Below are 25,385 nucleotides of genomic sequence, written 5' to 3' on the forward strand. Positions count from 1 at the left end.
CAAACGATGACTAACTTGTTTTTCTATCTGAAGGTATAGTATCCAAATGGTTTTTTCTCCCATGATTTAACAAATGTGTACCATTGTCCAATACGTACCGAATACACACCCATAGTTATATGAAAAAAATATAAATGTTCCCTGAACATTTGCCTTTCCTGAAATTGGATTTTTCTACTGTTCTACTGTCCCGATTTTTTTTCATTCGGCTGATGTTTATCACATTTTTTTTCTGTTTAAAATTTAAACTTCACCGATAGGAAGTTTAAAATTTAAACTTCCTGCAATTGGTTTTCAACGGTACGGGCGCGATTAGATGATAGCGGTGGCGACAAACGATGATAGGGGGAGAGGGGGTAATATGCACCCCCTAAGGGAAAACTGTCATTTCTCAACCATTACAGCATTACTGTGGAAGACTTTTGTTCGATGTTCTAAAACAACTATTATTCTTCGTCATCCATGTGAAAAAAGTCTTAAAAAACCTCAAAATTGTTCGAAAATATCAAATTTCTAAAAACATTTTTGATTCATTTCAAACAACCATGCGGGGCAATATGCACCGCAACATTGGGGCAAAATGCACTACAACAACGGGGCAAAATGCACCACAACATGGGGCAAAATGCACCGGGTAAAAGCAGTTTTCACTAGTCACCACTAGATGACACCGCTGTTTTTACAAAGGAGCTTCACAGCGGTGCATTTTGCCCCGACCACGCTTTTTGCAGAAAATTTAATTAAAAATGCATTTTTTGATGTTTTTGGACTCATCTATCTACAGAATAATGAAGATTTTGGCAAAAACTATATACCTCAACACTTACAATATGAATAAATGCTTTTTAAATTGTCCAAAACTCATAATGAAAGTTCAATGAAAATTAGATGAAAACACAACATTTTAAAGTTTTGCAAATAACTTAAGCTGTTTTTATACTACGATGCTCAAATTTTTCCAGCATGGTTTAGCAATGTTAAGCTTCCAATTTCTATGATTTTTTCCCGGAAAATTCTTCCAAATGCCGAGAAAAACAGGGGGTGCATTTTGCCCCGGGGGTGCATATTACCCCCTCTCCCACTATTTCTTTGCATGTATGACGATGATGTCTGGATGTCTGGAGCAACTTTTGAAATGGGAAGTACCACATTGCTCTTACAGCCTTTCATTATACGTCTTTAAATGGGAAGAAAGGCCGTAAGAACAATGTCGTACCGCCCCTTTCTAATGTTGCTCCAGATATAGTCATCATCACTTTGCTTGCAGTTACAACCACGACAAGTTCGTTGCTGGGGCCTCTTTTTATCATCTTTGCTCTAGGATCATTAGAATGGTTTGCAACAGCTTACCAGTGAGAAAAATATTAGTTTAGCTTGAATAGAGTGAAACCAGAAAACTAATAAATTAGATCTCATATACACGCAAAATAATTCAAAAAGTCAGAATGTTCATACCACAAAGACTCACTGATTCAATTCAAGTGAGTGAATAGAGATGTTTATTTTTTATCAAATCAGTTAGAACCCAGACTTCAAACTGTTTCGTTTCATCCGATCATTGAACGCAATAGATTCACCAGTTATAGCGCTCAATACATATTTCATGAGAAATCCTTCCTCGCAGGTGCAAAGAACTCTAGTATTGTATAGATCCATATTTATTTAAATGTTTTAAATCTTATTAATTTTCTTTCTGTTTGCGCTCCAACTAATTTGCAGTGCAATAGAAAGACGAACGGAGGAGTATATCGACGGAATCACGCATTTCAGCGTGGAAAGCTGTGATAGATTGCGGTCTATAACGAAAATGAAAATAAGTTTGATAAATTCGTTCCATTCGAACGACCCCCGCTGGCGGCTTCGTGATTTTGTTTTTTACTATCATCATCATCATATGGGGAGGCTCTTCCAAGGCTTCAAAATGCAGTGACTCACTGAATATCTGCCGCTGTCTGCCCCACCGGACTTCATGGGCGGTGGCAATGGAGCCAACAAAAAAGGCTTCTGATATATAAATATATAGAAAGTAACGGTTTGTTTTAACTACACTATCAGCAGCATTCAATTAACGTTTCGTCTCGATGGCCTTTCGGTTAGCCACCGACCAATTGGATCGAGAAGCGTTTGATAATAATCTCACCATCACACCTGTTCAGCGAGGAGTGAAGAAGCCGCTGCGCTGTTAGTTACTCTTTTTTGAAAGCTTTCTCCTCGCCTACCCCCCTCCCCCCCCCCCCTCCACGGCAACGTGATCGACGAGCTTTCTAATGCCCTTAAAATCGGCGAAAAAATATAGTCCAATTTACACACACCAAATTCCTCAAACCATTCTGATGTAACAAATTAATGTGCAAAAGAAACTAGTACGCCACGGCGGTTCCCGGCCATTATCGATAACCCATAAAAAGTGCGATGATTTTATAATTATTACCATTCACTTGCAGATTTTGCATCTCTTCCGCAGGCAGCTTGTACATACCGCTCACTCTCTAGTTCTGGAACAACCCAATCTGCATAGAAAAAAAGGTGGAAAGAAGAAATGCTTCAGGTGTGTACGATGTGCATTTTCACCTTACCCAGAAATCTAATTTATCTTTACCACCTTTTTCGCGAGATTTCGGTGCACTAAAATGTTGTTGGCCTAATAGTTTCGAGACGATTTAGTTATTAAACCAGGCAGTAATTAAAACAAGCATAAATTCCAAAATTTAAGAAAATGTATTTGTAAGCCTTATAACAGAAATTCCCCACGAAAACAGCATGATTCGAAAAAAAGTTCTCCGATCGAGCTCAATTTTTTTCTGGGGGATCCTTGGCCGAATTTTTTTTGTTTGGCCATTGGATCTGGTACGTTTCGCCGACGGTCATTTCACCGAATGTCGTTTCGCCGAATGGTACGTTTTGCCGAAAGTCATTTCGCCGAATGGACGTTCCGCCGAATTGAATAAAAATTAACTTTTTTTGTATAATTTATGCTATTTGTTCGCAGCAGTGCCATCTTGTAATTCACTCATGCAAATTTGAGAAGGAGTGGCAAGATAATAATATAATAATTTAAAAAAGTAAAGAACGTCTCATGTTTCAAAGAATGCATACACTCACAGAAATAATACAAATAATTTGCTTAAAAAAATAAGAATTCAAAAACTAACAGAAATTTTTCTAAATGTTATGCTAAAAATCAAAATAACTGCTCATGTTTGAAAGAATGCAAAACCTCCCAAAAATTATAGAAATAATATGCTTAAAAAACTAATAATTCATAAACTCACCGAAATATTTGAAAAGTATGCCAAAAATATAGAATGCAAAAACTGACAGCAATTTTGCAAAATGTTGTGCTGAAAACCAAAAGAACTGCTCATGTTTGAAAGAATGCAAAAACTCCCAAAAATTAAACAAATAATTTGCTTGAAAAACAAAGAATGCAAAAACAAACAGAAATAATCTTAATTATAAGCAGCCAATTAAAAGAACTGCTCATGTTTGAAAGATTGCAAAAACTCATAAAAATTATACAAATAATTTGCTTAAAAAACAAAAAATGCAAAAACTAACAGAAATTTTGCAAAATGTTGTGCTGAAAACCAAAAGAACTGCTCATGTTTGAAAGAATGCAAAAACTTTCATAAATAATTTATAAAATATGATCAGTAAACAAAGAATGCAAAAACTAACAGAAATTTATCAAAATTATAAGCAGAAAATTAAACGAACTACTCTTGTCTATTCCATAGTTATAAGTAATAATTTTTCGATTGAATTACGATGTAAAACACAGCTGAAAGGAACACCAAAACTCTGTTATATACCTAAATGAACTCATTGTAACTTGGATTATTCACAAATAAAACCGAATTGAATTGAATTGAAAATTAAACGAACTGCTCATAGTTAACAGAACGCAAAAACTCACAAAAATAATTCAAATGATATATTAAACAAGAATGCATAAAAGCTAACAGAAATAAATGCAAAAACTCACAGAAATTATATGCTGAAATTAAATAACCGCTTAAGTTTGAAATAATGCAAAAACTCGCAGATTTTTTTCAACTAGATTATTTTTAAAGCGATTTTTTATGCATATAATAATGCATAAACTTATAAAAATAACATACTAAGAAACAAAAAAAATATTTTAAAAAAAAAAAAAAAGATTGTAAAATCACCTTTTAGGGATATTATACTTTTTCAAAATATTTTAATACAATTTGTGTCCATTTTATATATTTATTATACGATTATTTGTCAATTCAGCGAAACGTCTCATTCGGCGAAACGTTCCATGCGGCGAGACGACATTCGGCGAAATGTCCCGCACCCTTTTTCAAAAAGTCATATCTCCGCGCCATTTCATCCGATTTTAGCTGTCCTAGACGCAAAAGAAAGGCGATTAGTTTGGCTATTTGAGAAAAAATAGTAAGAAGATTAAAAATCTAGCTTAACATTTGAAAAGGTCGTATGGAAACTTCAAACGCTGTTTTTTGGTGCCTTCGGTATGTCCAAAGAAGCCATTTTGCATCATTAGTTTGTCCATATAAATTTCCATACAAATTTGGCAGCTGTCCATACAAAAATGATGTATGAAAATTCAAAAATCTGTATCTTTTGAAGGATTTTTTGATCGATTTGGTGTCTTCGGCAAAGTTGTAGGTATGGATACGGACTACACTGGAAAAAAATGATACACGATAAAAAAAAAATTGGTGATTTTTTTATTCAACTTTTTATCACTAAAACTTGATTTACAAAAAAACACTATTTTTATTTTTTTTTTATTTTTTGATATGTTTTAGAGGACATAAAATGCCAACTTTTCAGAAATTTCCAGGTTGCGCAAAAAATCATTGACTGAGTTATGAATTTTTTAATCAATACTGATTTTTTCAAAAAATCGAAATTTTGGTCGCAAAAATTTTTCAACTTCATTTTTTGATGTAAAATCAAATTTGCAATCAAAAAGTACTTTAGTGAAATTTTGATAAAGTGCACCGTTTTCAAGTTATAGCCATTTTTATGTAACTTTTTTGAAAATAGTCGCAGTTTTTCATTTTTAAAAATTAGTGCACATGTTTGCACACTTTTGAAAAAAATATTTTTGAAAAGCTGAGAAAATTCTCTATATTTTGCTTCTTCGGACTTTGTTGATACGACCTTTAGTTGCTGAGATATTGCAATGCAAAGGTTTAAAATCAGGGAAATTGATGTTTTCTAAGTCTCATCCAAACAGCCCACCATTTTTCCATGTCGATATCTCAGCAACTAATGGTACTAACTAATTTTCCGATCTTTTCATAAACAATATTTTCAAAATTTTCAAATCAAGACTAACATTTTAAAAGGGCGTAATTTCGTGGGGAATTGCTGATAAGAGATATTGGTAGATAAACATTCTAGCATAAAAACAAACTGTAAATAAAATTTACTAAATATATATGTTAAAACAGTTGGCCTTTAACTTTTTTTCAATTTTCCCTGGTTCAATTTTCTCCATTCTCTGATTATCCAGATTCCAGTTCTTTCAAAATGGATCCTTAGATGATCTCATTCTTTATCCTGATTCATATTTTTCTCGAAAGGATTTCAAAAGTTAATTAACAAAACGCTTTTGTTTGGTCGCACGCCTGGCTATTAAATTATTTTTTTAAATATAGCATCGAAAATTTAATTTTCAGCATTGATTAAGCGGAGAGTAAGTATAAAGTTAATTCCAAAAGTGTATGTGTGCTCTCTTGTACTATGGTTCTTATGTAGTTAACAGGAAAACGCATAGCGGCATCGATATAATCATCATTGACTCGTTTATAAACCAAAATGCTTTGAAAATAAGAATGTTTTTTTTTTGGGATTTAATAATGAAAAAAGTAGGATCAAAAAGGCCGTTTGAACATTGTTCACTCACTTCTAAAACGTTCAAATATCCAAATGCACACTTTTAAATTATAAGTACCGTCAGTGGAGATGACTATGGGGCAAAATACGATACACCTCTCGTAATTTCTTAACAACGAAATCAATTTAAATAACATCGGAAAACTTTTAATGTTGAATTGTTCTTACATAGTTTACTAGCATTTTCTCCAAAATATGGTGAAATTTGATGAACTCTACGTTAAATTCCAATCGTTTGAAAATTTAATTTAACTAAAATGATGTTCAAAGATATGGTAAAAACAAGGCATCCAACAATGTTTCTTGTTCGAGAGAATCGTAATGACATGCTACAATGTTTGAAGTAACGTCATGATTCGAATTCCCGGACGCTTCGAAACCCGGACACATCAACTTGTTTTATCAATTATTTGGATATAAGTTCGCATTATGAATGTCAAAACTGTGTTATTTGATGAATTCTAACATCAACTTTCATTTAAAGTTTGTTTGAACGCTTTAGTTAATGCCAAAACAATCAAATAAAATAAAATTATAAGTTTACCAAAAATGCGAAACATTTCAACTGAAATATTTCATAGGCGTCCAAAGCACCGGGAAGGCAAAGCAGAAATTTATGTTTTTGATTTCCTTAAATTCTAGCAAATGTTTATATAAACTATCGATTGTTTTGATGTTAACAGCTTATTTGAGACCTAAAGAATGCCATTCACTAACATTTCAGTCCAAATTTGTGCGGTTCATAAGCAAAATCGAGTGTCCGGAATTCGAAGCAAAAGTGTCCGGATTTCGAATCAGCCTTTAACAGTGTCCGGGATTCGAAGCACAACAAGTCATTTTAATTTTCAAATTCTGATGAAAAATGGTTAGAAAAGACATATTTTGCATGCATTCTCTTAAAACTGACTGTTTATACTAAATCCTGATGATATTTCTACATTTCCAACTTATTACATGATTTTTTGCCAGCTATAACAAAAATAATATGGTACTAAGTGTCCGGATTTCGAATCATGACGTTAGAGCTTTTCGAACATTTTGTTACTTTTTGAGCAATTCCACAAAAATATTAAAAATTTGCTTTTTCGAGAGGTCACTTTTGGCCAAAAACGTACTTATTACTTATTACTCTGGTTGTCAGATCTTCAATCTTTTGGACGCGATGGGAAGGTTTTTTGGATACGCATCCTACGCTGAGTGAAAAGATCAATTTTACAAATCCAAAATGCCAACATATTTCCAAACACGTTGTCAGGTTTCGAAGCCGGATCAGCTACCTTAGTGTGATGATTAATTGGTGAGCACCTGCGTTGCGAATAAAAACACCACGCGCACCGGAAAATATCGTTTTGGTTTGGAATGCAATCAAAATATAGACTGCTTATTTTCATACGAAAGTGCGCGTAAATTAGAGTAAAATCAAAATCAATGTCAGCAGCTGCGCCATAAATCATTTTTTGGTTTTCGTACGATTTCGTTCGTCTTCGGCGCAAATGGAAAAGGTAGGCACGAAACAGTTGCGCACACCACGCTATTTTCCATCAACCACGGGCGCGAAATTTCACACCACGGATCTCACTTAATATCTGTTGGTTTGGTGTACTGCACTAGCGTGCCCAGCTCATTGTGGAAGGTGGGGCAATAATATGAACGTTTTGAAAATTACGTCACACCTCCTGACCAAATCTGGAACAAATTTCTGAGGATGGTGGGGCAGTTGCCCCATGTTGCCCCACCCTGTGCACGCTAGTGGTGTACTGTATACAGCAGGAGTTGGTTTTTTTTGTCTTTTTTACGTTCATCAAAGTGAAGATGATAATTTTGATCAATTATAAAGATAAGCCATAACGTTGAAGTGCATTACGTTTATGCGGTTTTGCTAGGCAGGATCGATTTGCTTTTCCCTAATCTCTCCGTTTCACAAACAATTTCCACGATGATCGGCGCAGATTTAAGAAGAAGCAATTGAAAACTTACTATCAATTCAGGCCACAAAAAAAGCTAATAATAGGTCTGCAGTATTGAATACAAAAATCAATTTGGCTTTTGACGCCACAACCGAGACATCTTTAAGCCATTCAGCGGAATTGACATTAGCTACATTAGCTTGAAAGACGTCTTGATTGTGAATCCAACTGTCGACCAGTGAATCTAGCCGAGTCTACCGACGCAAGTTTATGCAGGTTTGCAAATTGGACGGCATTAGGACCAAGTCCTTGACCGGCCAAACATACGAGAATTGCCCCTTATTGATTTTCCTACATAAAAAGCTGTGATAGAAAGTATTGTACTTAGGGGAAATTCTCATATGTTTGGCAGGGTAAGCACTGGGCCCTAACTCCATCCATGATTTTACACTTAAACAACATATTTGGTAAAACTGTTAATAGAAACTTGCTTGCTCACTTCCTATTAAGCTATTCATAACTCGATTTCAGTTGAAAACGCTTTTAATGAAATGAACGTGAATTTTAAAAATTTTGGATTTCTGAATTTGAAAATGGTAATAGTGGTCTTTTTTATTTTTAAGTTTTTGTGTTTTTTTGTTAGGCTTCTTGCATAAGCGGTAAATCGGGGTTCAAATCCCGGCTCGGACCAACACAACTGGTGATCTTATCCCTTCTGGATTCGATTGCTTAGTAAAGGGAAGGTAGTGTATTCTCACAAACTGGACCTTATCAAGACACCTTAGGAAGACAACCTATGGAATGATAACATTAAGTTGATTGATAAACTGTCACTTAATCCGCTTTGTAAATGCCGGCCCCGATACTCTTCACGGGTGTCCCCTCAGGAACAGGGAAAGATTCACTTACCGTAAACCGGGGCGACTTTGATAGGATTTCAATTTGTTTTAAGAATATTTTCCAACAGGTAAGGTTTTTCTCAAGATTATTATCTTTAAAACATGTACTGGGGTAGGCCACACCAAAGTCCATGCACTATTTTGGAAAAAAGTTTTTTCAATAGTGTTTAGAAAAATAGTTGCGTTAAAAATTCTTAGTTTTAATTCCGGGGTGACTTTGATAGTCATAGTTTTTCTTGTTAAAATCATATGTAAGATGTTCAAACTTTATTTGTACGTTAAATGTACCATCACTAAAATAGCTGATATAGTTTGTAAGAAAAAAAAATCAATGTTTATGTTAAGAGCGAGTCTACGAACAGGGCCATACCCCTTTGTATGGGACGTTGTTTGGACCTCACCAATATGTCTGAAATTTTCAGGGGTTGTTTGTACGTATAAAACTAGCTTCTGGTCAAAATATTAGCATTCTACACAGCTAAAAAAGTAGTAATCCAGCTGCGTGTAAAAGGCCTGGGTGTAAAATAAATATTGCATTATTTTATGCAATTTTATGTGATTTTACACCCTGAAATAACGTCATGATTCGAAATCCGGACACTTAGTAGCATATCATTTTCGTTATAGCTGACAAAAAATCATGTAATAAGTTGGAAATGAAGGAATATCATCAGGATGTAGTATTAACAGTCAGTTTTAAGAGAATGCATGCAAAATATGTCTTTTCTAACAATTTTTCATCAGAATTTGAAAATTAAAATGACTTGTTGTGCTTCGAATCCCGGACACTGATAAAAGCTGATTCGAAATCCGGACAATTTTGCTTCGAATTCCGGACACTCGTTTTTGCTAATGAATCGCACAAATTTGGACTGAAATGTTAGTGAATAGCATTCTATAGGTCTCAAATAAGCTGTTAACATAAAAAAATCGATATTTTATATAAAAATATGGTAGAATTTAAGAAAATCAACACCATACATTCCTGCTTTGCCTTCCCGGTGCTTCGTACGCCTATGAAATATTTCACGTGAAATGTTTCGCATTTTTGGTAATCTTATAGTTTTATTTTATTTAATTGTTTTGACATTAACTACAGCGTTCAAACAAACTTTAAATAAAAGTTGATGTTAGAATTCATCAAATACACAGTTTGGACATTCATACAGCGAACTTATATCCAAATAATTGGTAAAACAAGATGAGGTGTCCGGGTTTCGAAGCGTCCGGGAATTCGAATCATGACGTTATGTAGCCCATCAGTATGGGAAACCTACTTGACCGAAATGTCAAGCTCATATATGCGTTTATCCTTTCAGCTATTCATCGGTCTGATGGCCGAGTGGGCTAAGGCGCCAGTCCTTACTGTTGGTGCTGGGTTTGAATCCCGTTGGTCGCAATTTTTTTTTTGTGTTTGCAAAAATTGTACATGCAGTGTGTAATATTAAGTGTTTATTTTGACGAAGGTGATGTGCATGTTTTTGCATGCGATTTTACCATCGGATTTTTTGCTGTGTAGGTCAATGGGAAGTGGGGCAAATCGGGACACAAAGTTTGAAAGTTAAAAAACGTCAAAAATCTTAAAAAAGCTTTAATTTGGGCAAAATTCAATTTAATTTCAAAATTCAAAATGCATCTTAAAGGGCTTAAAAATACAACAAAATGCAGTGAGAAGCATACCTATTGATTAAATCTAACGGGAGTTATTGAATTGAATTTAGCCAAAATTATAGCTTTTCTAAGATTTTTGACGTTTTTGAACTTTGTGTCCCGATTTGCCCCACTACCCGTTGACCTAGAGTGCTCATATTTTGGCCAGTTGCTAGTTTTATATGTATAAACAACCCCTGAAAATTTCAGGCAGATTGGTGAGGTCGATGCGAGATGGGTATGCTTTGCTCGTGGACTCGCTCTTAAGCTAACTAAGTTTATAAGCTTTTTAACAAAATACAAATAAATTTTAGGTAAAATTGCTAAAAACTCGAAATTTTGCCTGAAATTTGTTAAAACTAGTGTTGTTTATAAAATTATCGATTTATATTGCATTATATACTGAATTCGAAGCACGAATCACAAGTTTTCACATTTTACATGAAATTTGTTCAACTGAAAATGCCTATAAATTTGGAGATTTTTTTTACTGTGTTTCAAAAACACATATTATTTATTACTAAGGCTACCAACTCTTGCTGAGCAAAAATCCGTACACTATGCCAATATGACAGCATGGTATATCAAAAACTGTCAAGGAATTATTTATATAAATAAAATAAAATTAAATTTGAGAATTAAAAATTTAAAGTTGTGTCGTTTTTACAGCTAACAAATTTCACAAAATGCTATCAGAGTGCTTATGACTTGCACGTTTAAAAGTATTCATACAATAAACCGTGATTTGAATCAACACATTATGTTCTCAATTTTTTTGGTAAAAGTTCAAAAGTTTACGAAATGTCAAGTTTGCTTTAACGAATAATATCGTTCTAAGTGTTTTCACGAACACATATCCAAAAAAAAATATTGAAAAGGTCCTATAACATGTGAAACACAACAGTTTATAGGACCTTTAAAAAACTCTAGATTTGTTAATTCAAATGTTCAAAGGTTTTCACAAGTTTTAGATGGCCTTTGGATCTTTTAATGGATAAATATATTTAGTAAGGAATTTCTAAAAGAACAATTCGAGATTTTTTTAAAAGGTCCTATCAACATATGAAAGACAATAGTTTATAGGACCTTTTAAAAAAAAACTCTAGACTTATTGATAATCAAGTTTAAATTGAGGAAAACCCGGAAAACTCTTCTTTTTGAAATCAAACTCACAGTAAAATAAAAATAAAAATGTCTAGTTAACAAAAGCTTTGACCAAATAAAAAAAGCAATCCAATGTTGAAAAAGTTGTTAAAATTCCGTAAAAATCCGTAGTATGCGAAAAATTCCCTACAAAAATTCCGGCCTGTTAAAAATCCGCGAAGAGGGTAATTTTCAAAACGTTCATATTATTGCCCCACCTTCCACAATTAGCTGGGCACGCTAATGATTCCCGTACTTGCAGAATTGCAGAATTTCTGCAGCTTCTGCAGAATTCTGCAGCCAGCATAAGTCACTTTTTTGCAGCACGTTCCCGTACTTTTAAGCTTGCTCTCTTCATCTCTCTCTTTTGCAGAAGTTCTGCAAGGCGAGAAGCCGCAAAACTTTTGCCTGGGTAGCGCGTTCCAGTACTTTTTCTGCAATATTGTAAATTGGGTATAATTGTTCTTTTTTTAATTATTCCAAATATTTAAAACATATTTTATTTTATATTAATTATGAATAGGTAGAAAGTATACAAGTTACGGCCTGGCACCCCTAGCCGTATTGCACCAACACTTGCAGACTTGTCATACGAAGCATTCTTTCTGAAATAATAAATCAGTCAAGTTTCATCCTTCAACCAGTGCAGTGCTGAAGTTAATCGTCCGAACCTCCCCACGGGCCGGGAAGCAGCCAACATGGCCCGCTTCCCGGGAACCCCGTACATAACTGGCGCAGTCGGTCGTCTCGGTGGATTACCGAGACCTAAGGTAAGTAATTATTAAGTTTTAGTACAATAAATTTAGGGCAAAAAGTCTGGTTCACCAGCAATTTCCTGTGTCGATATTGCGAAATCGTAGTCGACACAGGCTATAAGTGTTTAGCATAGGGCAAAATTAGATTTTGCAATAAATTTAGGGCAAAAAGTCTGGTTAACCAGCAATTTCCTGTGTCGATATTGCGAAATCGTAGTCGACACAGGCTATAAGGTTTTAGTATAGGGCAAAATTAGATTTTGCCGTAAATTTAAGTGAAGAAAAAAAACCCCCCGCGTATGAACGAAGACGATATGTGGATGATACGATGGTCAGCAGAAAATGCTTTGAAACGGTCGTCACCGCGTAGGAAAGAAGACGATATTTGAACGATACGATGGTCAGCAGAAAATGCTTTGACATGGTCGTCGCGCTGACGCGATTGCAACGAAATATCCAAAACCAAAAGAGTTCTATAAAAATTAAAAATTAAAAATTAAAAATTAAAAATTAAAAATTAAAAATTAAAAATTAAAAATTAAAAATTAAAAATTAAAAATTAAAAATTAAAAATTAAAAATTAAAAATTAAAAATTAAAAATTAAAAATTAAAAATTAAAAATTAAAAATTAAAAATTAAAAATTAAAAATTAAAAATTAAAAATTAAAAATTAAAAATTAAAAATTAAAATTAAAAATTAAAAATTAAAAATTAAAAATTAAAAATTAAAAATTAAAAATTAAAAATTAAAAATTAAAAATTAAAAATTAAAAATTAAAAATTAAAAATTAAAAATTAAAAATTAAAAATTAAAAATTAAAAATTAAAAATTAAAAATTAAAAATTAAAAATTAAAAATTAAAAATTAAAAATTAAAAATTAAAAATTAAAAATTAAAAATTAAAAATTAAAAATTAAAAATTAAAAATTAAAAATTAAAAATTAAAAATTAAAAATTAAAAATTAAAAATTAAAAATTAAAAATTAAAAATTAAAAATTAAAAATTAAAAATTAAAAATTAAAAATTAAAAATTAAAAATTAAAAATTAAAAATTAAAAATTAAAAATTAAAAATTAAAAATTAAAAATTAAAAATTAAAAATTAAAAATTAAAAATTAAAAATTAAAAATTAAAAATTAAAAATTAAAAATTAAAAATTAAAAATTAAAAATTAAAAATTAAAAATTAAAAATTAAAAATTAAAAATTAAAAATTAAAAATTAAAAATTAAAAATTAAAAATTAAAAATTAAAAATTAAAAATTAAAAATTAAAAATTAAAAATTAAAAATTAAAAATTAAAAATTAAAAATTAAAAATTAAAAATTAAAAATTAAAAATTAAAAATTAAAAATTAAAAATTAAAAATTAAAAATTAAAAATTAAAAATTAAAAATTAAAAATTAAAAATTAAAAATTAAAAATTAAAAATTAAAAATTAAAAATTAAAAATTAAAAATTAAAAATTAAAAATTAAAAATTAAAAATTAAAAATTAAAAATTAAAAATTAAAAATTAAAAATTAAAAATTAAAAATTAAAAATTAAAAATTAAAAATTAAAAATTAAAAATTAAAAATTAAAAATTAAAAATTAAAAATTAAAAATTAAAAATTAAAAATTAAAAATTAAAAATTAAAAATTAAAAATTAAAAATTAAAAATTAAAAATTAAAAATTAAAAATTAAAAATTAAAAATTAAAAATTAAAAATTAAAAATTAAAAATTAAAAATTAAAAATTAAAAATTAAAAATTAAAAATTAAAAATTAAAAATTAAAAATTAAAAATTAAAAATTAAAAATTAAAAATTAAAAATTAAAAATTAAAAATTAAAAATTAAAAATTAAAAATTAAAAATTAAAAATTAAAAATTAAAAATTAAAAATTAAAAATTAAAAATTAAAAATTAAAAATTAAAAATTAAAAATTAAAAATTAAAAATTAAAAATTAAAAACTAAAAACTAAAAATTAATTTTTTTTAAAAAACTTTAAAAATTGAGACGTTGTGTAATTTTATTGTAATCCATTATTACATGGAAATACAAAGGGTACAAGTGAATTGTAATCGAGGATTACGTAATCTTAGATTACATTCAATATAAATATTTATTTTTTTTTTCATGTTTGTAATTCAGTATTACAAACTTGGAAATTTGTAATTTGAAATTACGAACTAGCTTGACAATTTTTCACCATTGTGTTTTCACATTACTTTTAAAATTCCCTAACCCAAAAAAAAAAAAGAAGAACAAAAAAAAAAATTGACGGGCAATTGTTACAAAGCATGATGTATTTTTTTTCCTGAAATTAATTCTGTTTTCATCAAATTATCCGAGGTCGATTCGCACAATATTATCATATGGTCGTGTTGCTCAATTGGAGCCCCAATTTGAAGATTTTCATTGGCATTTTTGTTAAACATTTTATTTACTAAATGTAAGCTATTTACTTTACTTTCATCCGCCTTTTACTTTTACAATAAGTATCAAATACACAAAAACAGCATCATGACTACCATAACGCTGAAAGAGAAAATGCACCTTTGTTTGACGATGGAGGAGTCGTTGTATTGGCATTTTCTGTGTAACATTTTGTGTACTTGTTGTAAGTTGTCTATCTCTACTGTTATCTGTCTTTTACTTTCACTATAAACATCGAATATTAACCAATACTTTTTGATCCATAGAGAATCAGGATGATAATCACGAGCCGAAACCGAGGACTGGCAGGCAAACAGCATCGAAAAAAAAAAATCAATAGCATCTTCATTCCTTCTTTTATTTGATATTTCTAACGCTTTTTACTTTTAGACTTCCACCATATTCACTCAACACCCGCTTGGTAACCACGTCTAGGGAAAGCAGCAGACGTGCAAAACAACCAGGCTAATTTCTCCCCAATGAACCTAACCAGCGTTGGAGAGGTAGTAATGGATATGAAGAATGAGTTGTAATTGTAAAATTCGTAATCATTGTGGCGTTAACGAAAAGAACAAAAAAAAAAGGGTTTTATGCCGTGATTGAGGAGAGAGCAGACATAGCTCAACCTCAACCCAAGTGCTTTTGTCCCTTCCAAAAGCCTTAGCCTGCAAAAATTCTGATGGATGCTACTAAGAAACTGTACACCGAATATCGCTGTTAGAATTAAGTTTGGTAGGACAAGTTAGCAAGAAATCGTTTAAATCAAACCAGAAAATTCTCATAATTCTTATGAGCCTGAGCCGCATCAACCAAATGCTAGGAATGTGATATCCTTGATACGTCAGGAATCCTTCCTGTTGCCATCCCGGGGCTCCAGACAACTAGATTTGTGAGGCCCTCGACACGTCAGGACTCCGTCTAGCCTGGAACAGTCATTGGGAATGTGATGTCCTCGATACGTCAGGCATCCGCCCTTGGACGAACTCCGCAGCAACTCGAGCACATCAGTGGAACTCAGAGAAAAAAAAAAAAAACTAAAACAGTTTTTTAAAGTCGAATCGAGACGATTCGAGTCTAACGATGGGGTAGTTACGGCCTGGCACCCCTAGCCGTATTGCACCAACACTTGCAGACTTGTCATACGAAGCATTCTTTCTGAAATAATAAATCAGTCAAGTTTCATCCTTCAACCAGTGCAGTGCTGAAGTTAATCGTCCGAACCTCCCCACGGGCCGGGAAGCAGCCAACATGGCCCGCTTCCCGGGAACCCCGTACATAACTTACATATACATTAGAAACAGTTCAAAACTTTTACATTAGGTAAACAATTTTAAAAATGAGAGTTTAACACATATAATTTAAAAAAAAAAACAAACAAAGGTTAAATATAGAAAGGATCATAAATACTTTTTTGAATAGCAGAAAAAAGTATTCAGTATAACATAAATAAATTACGACCAGGCGGCACATGGAATGTGCATTAAAATTTAAAAAAAATATCAAACCCTTTAAAACATGCACAATTTTAAACATTTAAAATTCGAAAATTAATAAATTCATAAATACAAATAGTACAAAAATAACATTTTCACATAGAGAAACTTAAAAAAATAAGTCAGATATTTTGGAAATTTTAAAAGCAAATATTTATATCAGAAAAAAACCAAAATAAAATAGATAAAATTCAAAACATTAAAAATTCAAAAGCAACAGTTAAAAAATCAAAGAAATTATAATTTAAAAAAAAAGGCCGTTGCTAATATTTTTCAAAGTTTATCGTCAATTATATAACCTAAGGAGGTATTGGACTATGACAACATACAAACTCGCACGTTTTGACAGTTTGCCTAATTTGTTTGCAGCAGAAACGTCAACCTGTTTGTTTGTTTGGTATAGTCCAATATGTCCTTTATGATTTCTTCATTGAAAGTTCGACAAAATTTCATTGTTTTGTTAATATAAGAATACAAGTTGGTAGCACCATTGCAGGTACAATTAATTATTTTCCAATTAAATTTACCTATTATTTTAACACATATTTAGTCTGTTCAAAAAGAATTGAAGATCAAAAATTAATCCCTCAACAAATATTTATTTGAAATTTATTATAAAAAATATCATTATTTATAAAACCAGAAATTTAAAAAAGCTACCCCAAAACCCATCAATTCAAAATATACAAACGTCCCTTTAATAAAACTACTTGAATTTAGTAATAAAACAATAAATTTATTACAACTTATAATAAAATGCTTGATTTCACCCAACATGCAAATTTTATGTAAGTTTGTACTCAACATCCATCACACCAACTTGCAGTTACTTTTCAACACGAAAGAGAAGCGAGCTTGCAGATAAGTACGGGAACGGTTTTGCTGCAACTTCTGTCTCTCTAATTGCAGAAGTTCTGCCTGAGAGAAAAGTTACTTTTGTTGCAGAAAAGTACGGGAACGCTCTGCTGCCGATTTCGTGCAGAATTGCAGAATTCTGCAGTACGGGAATAGACCTAATATGTGTGAGTAAATGAAAGTGTTCTTTTGTATTAAAAAAGGAAAGCTCTCACCAAATTACGAATTCTTCACATCTAGATGGGCATTTATATCTTGAAGTCCAAGTTTTTTCAAGTTCAGCTTTGAAAATCCATGAAAGCTTCATTCTTGAGTTGCTCTGCTTCTCGATCTTCTGTTCCTGGCACTGTTCCCGCCGTTTCCGTGTTGTGTTTCTCTGGAAGCTCCAAGCAGCGTTGACATGTTGGACGGCTTCCGGTGGGTCTTCTTAGAAATCCGGAAGTTTAATCTTGACCCGGTGAACCCGGCTTTAATCTCGAATATAGTCATTCACGCGATTGATACTCTTGTCTCGGACACGCACGACACAGTGGCCGGAGGTTTGGGCACTTCATATCATGGCGCGGATGAAACAATTTTCTCCAATTTCATCTGGTGCACATAGAGTTCCGGTTCATTCACAAACCGTCGGAATTACTTTGTCGAAAAATAAATTTTAGTTTTAACTCAAACACAAAAAAAAACTCCAGAAAAATGACAAGCGCAGAAAAATTTGCGTCCGACCCGCCACGCAGCCTACTTCGATCTTCTCCTTACTGTACTCTTCATTTTGCGGAAAAATCGCAAACCTATCAAAGTCACCCCGGCTATCAAAGTCACCCCGATCCGCTTTGTAAATGCCGGCCCCGATACTCTTCACGGATGTCTCCTCAGGAACAGGGAGAGATTTACTTACTTCATCCACAAAGTATGTCACGCTCTAGGGGGGGAGGGGGGTTCTGAGCAAGCGTGACAAAACGAAGTTGACTTTATAGCTGTCGGCCACCATTGCTAGTACCAACCACTAGTGTCTTCGTCTTGCGAACCTTCGAGGTGAACGGACACTAGAGCTGCGGTATTTTTTACTACCTAAGCTCAGAGTTATTTCATTCAATTCACAGTCTTTTTAAAGACTACCTGAGTTATTTTCCAAAATTCTAAACAGTCTTTTCAAGACTAACCCCACCTGAAATTTTGTTGTATTTTACAAACGAAGCCATCTTTTAAAGAGAACTTTGCTTGCAAAATGCGTCAAAACAAAGGTAAACGCAAATCTTCTGAAGATTTGGTCGTTACGTCGGTGAAGCGTTTGAACGCTAAATCGGCTAACGGAAACAGAAAAAGAAAACAGCCTCTTCTGAGGTCTGATTCTGATTCTGAAAGTGAGGTCAATCCTCCAATTCCATTGGCAAACGGTTTCGGTGTTTTATCCGAAACTGTTGACAAGGATCCTTCTCCTCGTACTGAGCCTACTGCCGTCGAGAAACGAGTAAAGGCTCCGCCAATTGTAGTGACTTCCGTCTCCGATTTGGCCAGCTGTCGAACGCAACTGAAGAATTGCAAGGAAACTTGTAATTTGAAGGTTTCGTTCCAGCTTGGTCGAAGAGGAGAATGTCGCTTGTTGACGGAATCTTTACAAGATCACCAAACTTTTGTTGGTTATTTGAAAAACCACAAACACAATTTCTACACGTATGAGACCAAGAATGCTCGTCCATTCAAGGCGGTCCTGAAAGGTCTCTCCAACGACTTGTCGGTGGATGAGATCAAAAACGAACTTAAGGTGTTGCTTGGCTTTGCCCCATCCCAAGTAATACCAATGAAGAAAAAATCAAACGGGAATATTTCTCGCTTTGGTTTGACTTCACAATTTTATCTGATTCATTTCAACAGAAATGAAATCAACAATTTGAAACTTTTGGACAAAGTTCAGTTTTTGTTCCATGTACGGGTAAAGTGGGAGCATTTTAAGAAACATGGCGGTAATGGCCAGAATCTGACCCAGTGCCGGCGTTGCCAGGCATTCGGTCACGGTACTGATCATTGCGCTATGGTTCCAAAATGCATGGTTTGCGGGGATTCTTCTCACGACAAGGACAATTGTCCCGTGAAAGAAGTCACCCAATTTCATATTTTATTTTTCATATTTATTTATTTGTGTGTGCTTATCGATGTACAATTTGTTGAGTTAATTACATTATGTAGTGTTGTGGAGATCCTTTCAGCTACGGCACAATACATTAATGAAATGATTACTATTGTTTCTAGGATTAAGGGGAGAGTGCATGGCCCGGGAGCGCTTTTTTGCTCATCATGGCAGTGCTGCCAGTAAATCAAGTTTGGTTTTTATTAACTCAAATTAATTTTAAGATTTTTTTTATGTCGATTGATCTCAAATTTTGTGAAGAGTCTATGTTGATCATTTTCATGACCGAGTGGCCACTTGTCCACTCAGGAACCGGTTCCGTCGGATTCCGTGAATCCGGGTGCGGTCATTTGGTGGATTGTTTCAATCCTCATCATGTTACATATCAAATTCCATGAAATTTGTAAGTAATTATTTTTGACCACTTTCATGACCAGGTGGCCACTTGTCCACTCCGGAACCGGTTCCGTCGGATTCCGTGAATCCGGGTGCGGTCATTTGGTGGATTGTTTCGATCCCAATCATGTAACATATCAAATGCCCTGAAATTTTGTTAGGAATTATTTTTGACCGCTTTCATGACCAGATGGCCACTTGTCCACGCTGGAACCGGTTCCCATTTGTCCACTCCGGAACCCGTTCCGTAGGATTCCGTGAATCCGGGTGCGGTCATTTGGTGTATTGTTTCAATCCTAATCATGTTACATATCAAATTCCATGAAATTTTGTAAGGAATTATTTTTGACCACTTTCTTGACCAGGTGGCCACTTGTCCACTTCGGAACCGGTTCCGTCGGATTCCGTGAATCCGGGTGCGGTCATTTGGTGGATTGTTTCAATCCTAATCATGTTACATATCAAATTCCATGAAATTTGTAAGGAATTATTTTTGACCACTTTCATGACCAGGTGGCCACTTGTCCACTCCGGAACCGGTTCCGTCGGATTCCGTGAATCCGGGTGCGGTCATTTGGTGGATTGTTTCAATCCTAATCATGTTACATATCAAATTCCATGAAATTTTGTAAGGAATTATTTTTGACCACTTTCATGATCAGGTGGCCACTTGTCCACTCCGGAACCGGTTCCGTCGGATTCCATGAATCCGGGTGCGGTCATTTGGTGGATTGTTTCAATCCTAATCATGTTACATATCAAATTCCATGAAATTTTGTAAGGAATTATTTTTGACCACTTTCATGACCAGGTGGCTACTTGTCCACTCCGGAACCGGTTCCGTCGGATTCCGTGAAACCTGTGTTTGATAATTTATAATTTTATAATTTTATAATTTTATAATTTTATAATTTTATAATTTTATAATTTTATAATTTTATAATTTTATAATTTTATAATTTTATAATTTTATAATTTTATAATTTTATAATTTTATAATTTTATAATTTTATAATTTTATAATTTTATAATTTTATAATTTTATAATTTTATAATTTTATAATTTTATAATTTTATAATTTTATAATTTTATAATTTTATAATTTTATAATTTTATAATTTTATAATTTTATAATTTTATAATTTTATAATTTTATAATTTTATAATTTTATAATTTTATAATTTGATAATTTTATAATTTTATAATTTTATAATTTTATAATTTTATAATTTTATAATTTTATAATTTTATAATTTTATAATTTTATAATTTTATAATTTTATAATTTTATAATTTTATAATTTTATAATTTTATAATTTTATAATTTTATAATTTTATAATTTTATAATTTTATAATTTTATAATTTTATAATTTTATAATTTTATAATTTTATAATTTTATAATTTTATAATTTTATAATTTTATAATTGAGGGGTAAGCGTTGTTTCCTCTCACCCAGTCGGCCTGGGTTCGATCCCAGAAGGTCCTGGTGGGATTTTTCGAGACGAGGTTTAGGAAGTAAATGTCGGCCCCTGTCTATCCTAAAGGTTAGGTCGTTTGCTCAGTCCAGGTGTCGCTTCCTTGGGTCCTGTCTCGGTGGAGTCACAGGTAGGCACACATATGGAAGTAATGTAAGCAAATTTGGTAACTCTGTTTGAATTTGACAACATTTCGACAAAATCATCTATTTTTTTTCGATTTCGAACAACAATGTTACCGATTTTGAAAACATTTGCAACGAAATCGACAAAAATGTTGACGATTTTCAAATAATTTCCATGTTGTCGAATTCATCAACACAGAGTTACCGGTTTTACTTACAGGATTTCTATCCGTGCAGTTGGACTCGCAATCCAAAGGTCGTCAATTTGAATCCCAGGGTGGATGAAAGCTTAGGTGTAAATAGAGGTTTGCAATTACTTCAACAATCAAGCCTTCGGACACCTAGTTTCAAATAGGAATCTCGGAATCGAGAACGCCAAGTCACAGTGGGATAAAATCGGGAAAAGGCAATTACGTCCACAATGCGGCTGGTTCCCCAAGTTCGGCCAAGAAATTTGTTATGTAAAAAAGTCGATTGGTCAAAAATAATTCCTTTCGAAATTTCATGACATTTGATATGCAGCATAATGAGGTTCGGAACAATCCGCCAAATGACCGCACACGGGTTCCACGGAATCCGGCGGAACCGGTTCCGGTGAGGCCAAGTGGCCACCTGGTCATGAAAATGGTCAAACTTATTTCCTTTCGAAATTTCATGACATTTGATATGCAGCATAATAATGTTTGGACCAATCCACCAAATGACCGCACACAGGTTCCACGGAATCCGGCGGAACCGGTTCCGGCGAGGCCAAGTGGCCACCTGGTCATGAAAATGATCAAACTTATTTCCTTTCGAAATTTCATGGCATTTGATATGCAGCATAATGAGGTTCGGAACAATCCGCCAAATGACCGCACACGGGTTCCACGGAATCCGGCAGAACCGGTTCCGGTGAGGCCAAGTGGCCACCTGGTCATGAAAGTGGTCAAAAATAATTCCTTTCGAAATTTCATGGCATTTGATATGCAGCATAGTGAGGTTTGGACCAATCCGCCAAATAACCGCACACAGGTTCCACGGAATCCGGCAGAACCGGTTCCGGCGAGGCCAAGTGGCCACCTGGTCATGAAAATGATCAAACTCATTTCCTTTCGAAATTTCATGGCATTTGATATGCAGCATAATGAGGTTCGGAATAATCCGTCAAATGACCGCACACGGGTTCCACGGAATCCGGCAGAACCGGTTCCGGTGAGGCCAAGTGGCCACCTGGTCATGAAAATGGTCAAACTTATTTCCTTTCGAAATTTCATGACATTTGATATGCAGCATAATAATGTTTGGACCAATCCACCAAATGACCGCACACAGGTTCCACGGAATCCGGCGGAACCGGTTCCGGCGAGGCCAAGTGGCCACCTGGTCATGAAAATGATCAAACTCATTTCCTTTCGAAATTTCATGGCATTTGATATGCAGCATAATGAGGTTCGGAATAATCCGTCAAATGACCGCACACGGGTTCCACGGAATCCGGCAGAACCGGTTCCGGTGAGGCCAAGTGGCCACCTGGTCATGAAAATGGTCAAACTTATTTCCTTTCGAAATTTCATGACATTTGATATGCAGCATAATAATGTTTGGACCAATCCACCAAATGACCGCACACGGGTTCCACGGAATCCGGCGGAACCGGTTCCGGCGAGGCCAAGTGGCCACCTGGTCATGACAGTGGCCAGAAACATTTCCTTTCAAAATTTTAAAATTGAAAAAATTAGTTCATTTGAGGAAAAAAAATGTTTTTTGTTCAAGTCACATTCCTCAAAACTTTATTCAATCTCGTTGGAAAACAATCTGGCAGCACTTCCTTTTCAAGCGCTTTGCTGTGTCAAAACGTAAACATTCCAACATAAATGAAATTGATTTTTTTTTACAAAATGGATAGTTCTGTAAGTTTTTGGTATACAATGGTATACTTTCTATACATCAAATTGAAGGGAATTGTCTAAACTAAAACCTGTCGGGACCAGTTTTCCCAAAAAATGGTTTTGTTTTCTGCTACACGAAGGGGAACTTGGCAAAAATGTTACGTTCATCAAAAGTTGTTTACAAAATACATATTTCTATGAGCTAGAGATTACCAACAAAGCTCATATTTGCACAAGACATACTCTGAAATGTCCTCTAGGCCCGGTCGGGATTAGTTTTGCGAAAACTTTAAACGTTTTCGAGAAATTTGAATTTTAGTAAAAAGTTCCCGGGTGATGCACTCAATCGTTAAGGGATAAGCAAGTGCAGGAAAAGTTCACAAAAAAACTGCAACAATTACTTAGGAAGGGGGATAGCGGAAGGGAAAGCTTAGGACTATATCACAGAATATTTAAGTCAAAATAATGTTGACGGCGTAAATCGACGTGTCGTTGAGGGCTCAAACGATGCAGACATATTTCATCATGAGCTCTGATAGCGCCATGAATTGTTGCTGCTTGTTACGGCAGCTACTCAGACGGTGATACATGTCCCTCGCGAGGATGAGGAACTCCGACAGCGAGAACAGGTCACCATCGGCAGCGTCGACCTGCGCTGGGGCAGGTTCTAGGCTGGCTGCTGCTACGCTTGCGTACGTTCGCGACCATCCGGGTGGATGCGCCGAACTGCGATCTGCTGCGGGTTTAGTCAGGGAACTGGCAGGCGGCTTCCTCTTCTTTTCCTGCTGCTCGATGTACGACTTCCGGGACGTGCATCCGCGGAAGTTGGCGGTGTGGTTTCCACCGCAGTTAGCGCATTTCACGCTAGGCTTGTGCTGCTCAGCGTTTCCGGTATCCTTCAGCGTCGCCTTCCGGGGTAGAGGGCAGCCTTCGGTGAGGTGATCCTTGCCACACTTGACGCATCGCGGGGGCAGCAAGGGGTTTCCAGCATCAAGGATTACTGACCAGTCTAAATGGAATTACCAGGATTACTGGCAATATGTCATGAATTACTTTGATTTCCCAGAATTACTTGAGATTTCCAGAAATCACTTAGAATTGCTCAAATTTATAAAAAATAACTTGGAATTACTACCTAGCTTCCAGCATATTGAGAAAAGTCTTTGGAATTGGATCGAATGACAGTTGTCAAACGCACAAAACCACGCGCTTGGCAATAGTGCACAAAATTCCCGAGATTTTTATATGATGTACGGGGAATTCCCGGAATTAAACAAAAATCTTAATTTGGCCTGGAAATAACATTAGTATTACAATTAATATGTTTGAATTTTTCTAAAATTTTACATAAATTGGTACCATTTTATTTGTTGTCATTTTTGTTTTTTATACATCTTAAACCAATTTTTAAGCTGTTTTAGTCATGTCATATAGAAATAATAAAAAAAATATTTATAAAATACTTATTTAATTTGAATTAGAACAGTGGTGCATATAAAATTCAAAGCACAACAGAGAACAGCAAAAATTTGTTTAAGCTATCTTAAAACTGCTATCCTTGTTTAGATTGATATTATTAGTATTGAGCTAATTCTATAAATTAACATAACAAATATAAAGAAAACATAGATTTTATGACGTTTTCAAAAATTTCCCGGGAAAAATTAATATATTTTTTCCGTTTTCCGGGAAACTTGAACGCCCTACTTGGAAATCGTCGAATAATGGGGTAAATATCAACATCAGTTTGACAACTGATTTTGAAGTTTGAGTTGTTTTTCATCCGAATACATTTGAATTAGAGAGCATCCAAATTTGTGGACATTCCGAATCCGCTCTGTACTTCTTACAACCATAAAAGGCATCAAGGAAAAGCAAAATGCATTCTGCCGATTTACTTGAATTGATGGGAAATACACGAATTACTGAGTAACTATGGAATTACTCGAATTACTACGGAATTACTAGGTAATTCCAGAATTACAGGAATTACTGCAGAATTGCGGAGTAATTCTGGAATTACTGAATTACTTACTCAAAATCCGAATGATTCCGTACTAACTATAACTTTGGATTCTTATATGAAAATTAATGGGCAATAAATAGAATTATAAAAGGTTTATCGAAATTATCTTTTTAACAGTTATTTTTTAATATTTTATTATTTTCTGAAGTATGTTTTCACAAACAAGAATCATGGAATTACCAGGATTACTGGGATTATTAGGAATTACCAGGATTGCTCTGGAATTACTCAGTAAATCCGGAATTACAGAACTACTTGCTCAAATTACAAGTAATTCCGGATTAGTGACCAGTCTGACACGATGCTGGAAACCCCTTGGGGGGCAGTGCGGGATCCGTG

At 33.8% G+C, this 25,385-nt stretch overlaps 1 protein-coding gene across 1 annotated transcript in view; it reads left to right on the forward strand.

Annotated features, from left to right (window-relative positions):
• The window catches only part of LOC120426431 (protein tweety), a 194,352-nt gene that overhangs the window by 116,505 nt on the left and 52,462 nt on the right, over nucleotides 1-25,385 (forward strand). The window lies entirely within an intron of this gene.

The sequence above is a fragment of the Culex pipiens genome, chromosome 1 (genome assembly GCF_016801865.2).
Source record: "Culex pipiens pallens isolate TS chromosome 1, TS_CPP_V2, whole genome shotgun sequence".
NCBI classification, from domain to species: Eukaryota; Metazoa; Arthropoda; class Insecta; order Diptera; family Culicidae; genus Culex; species Culex pipiens.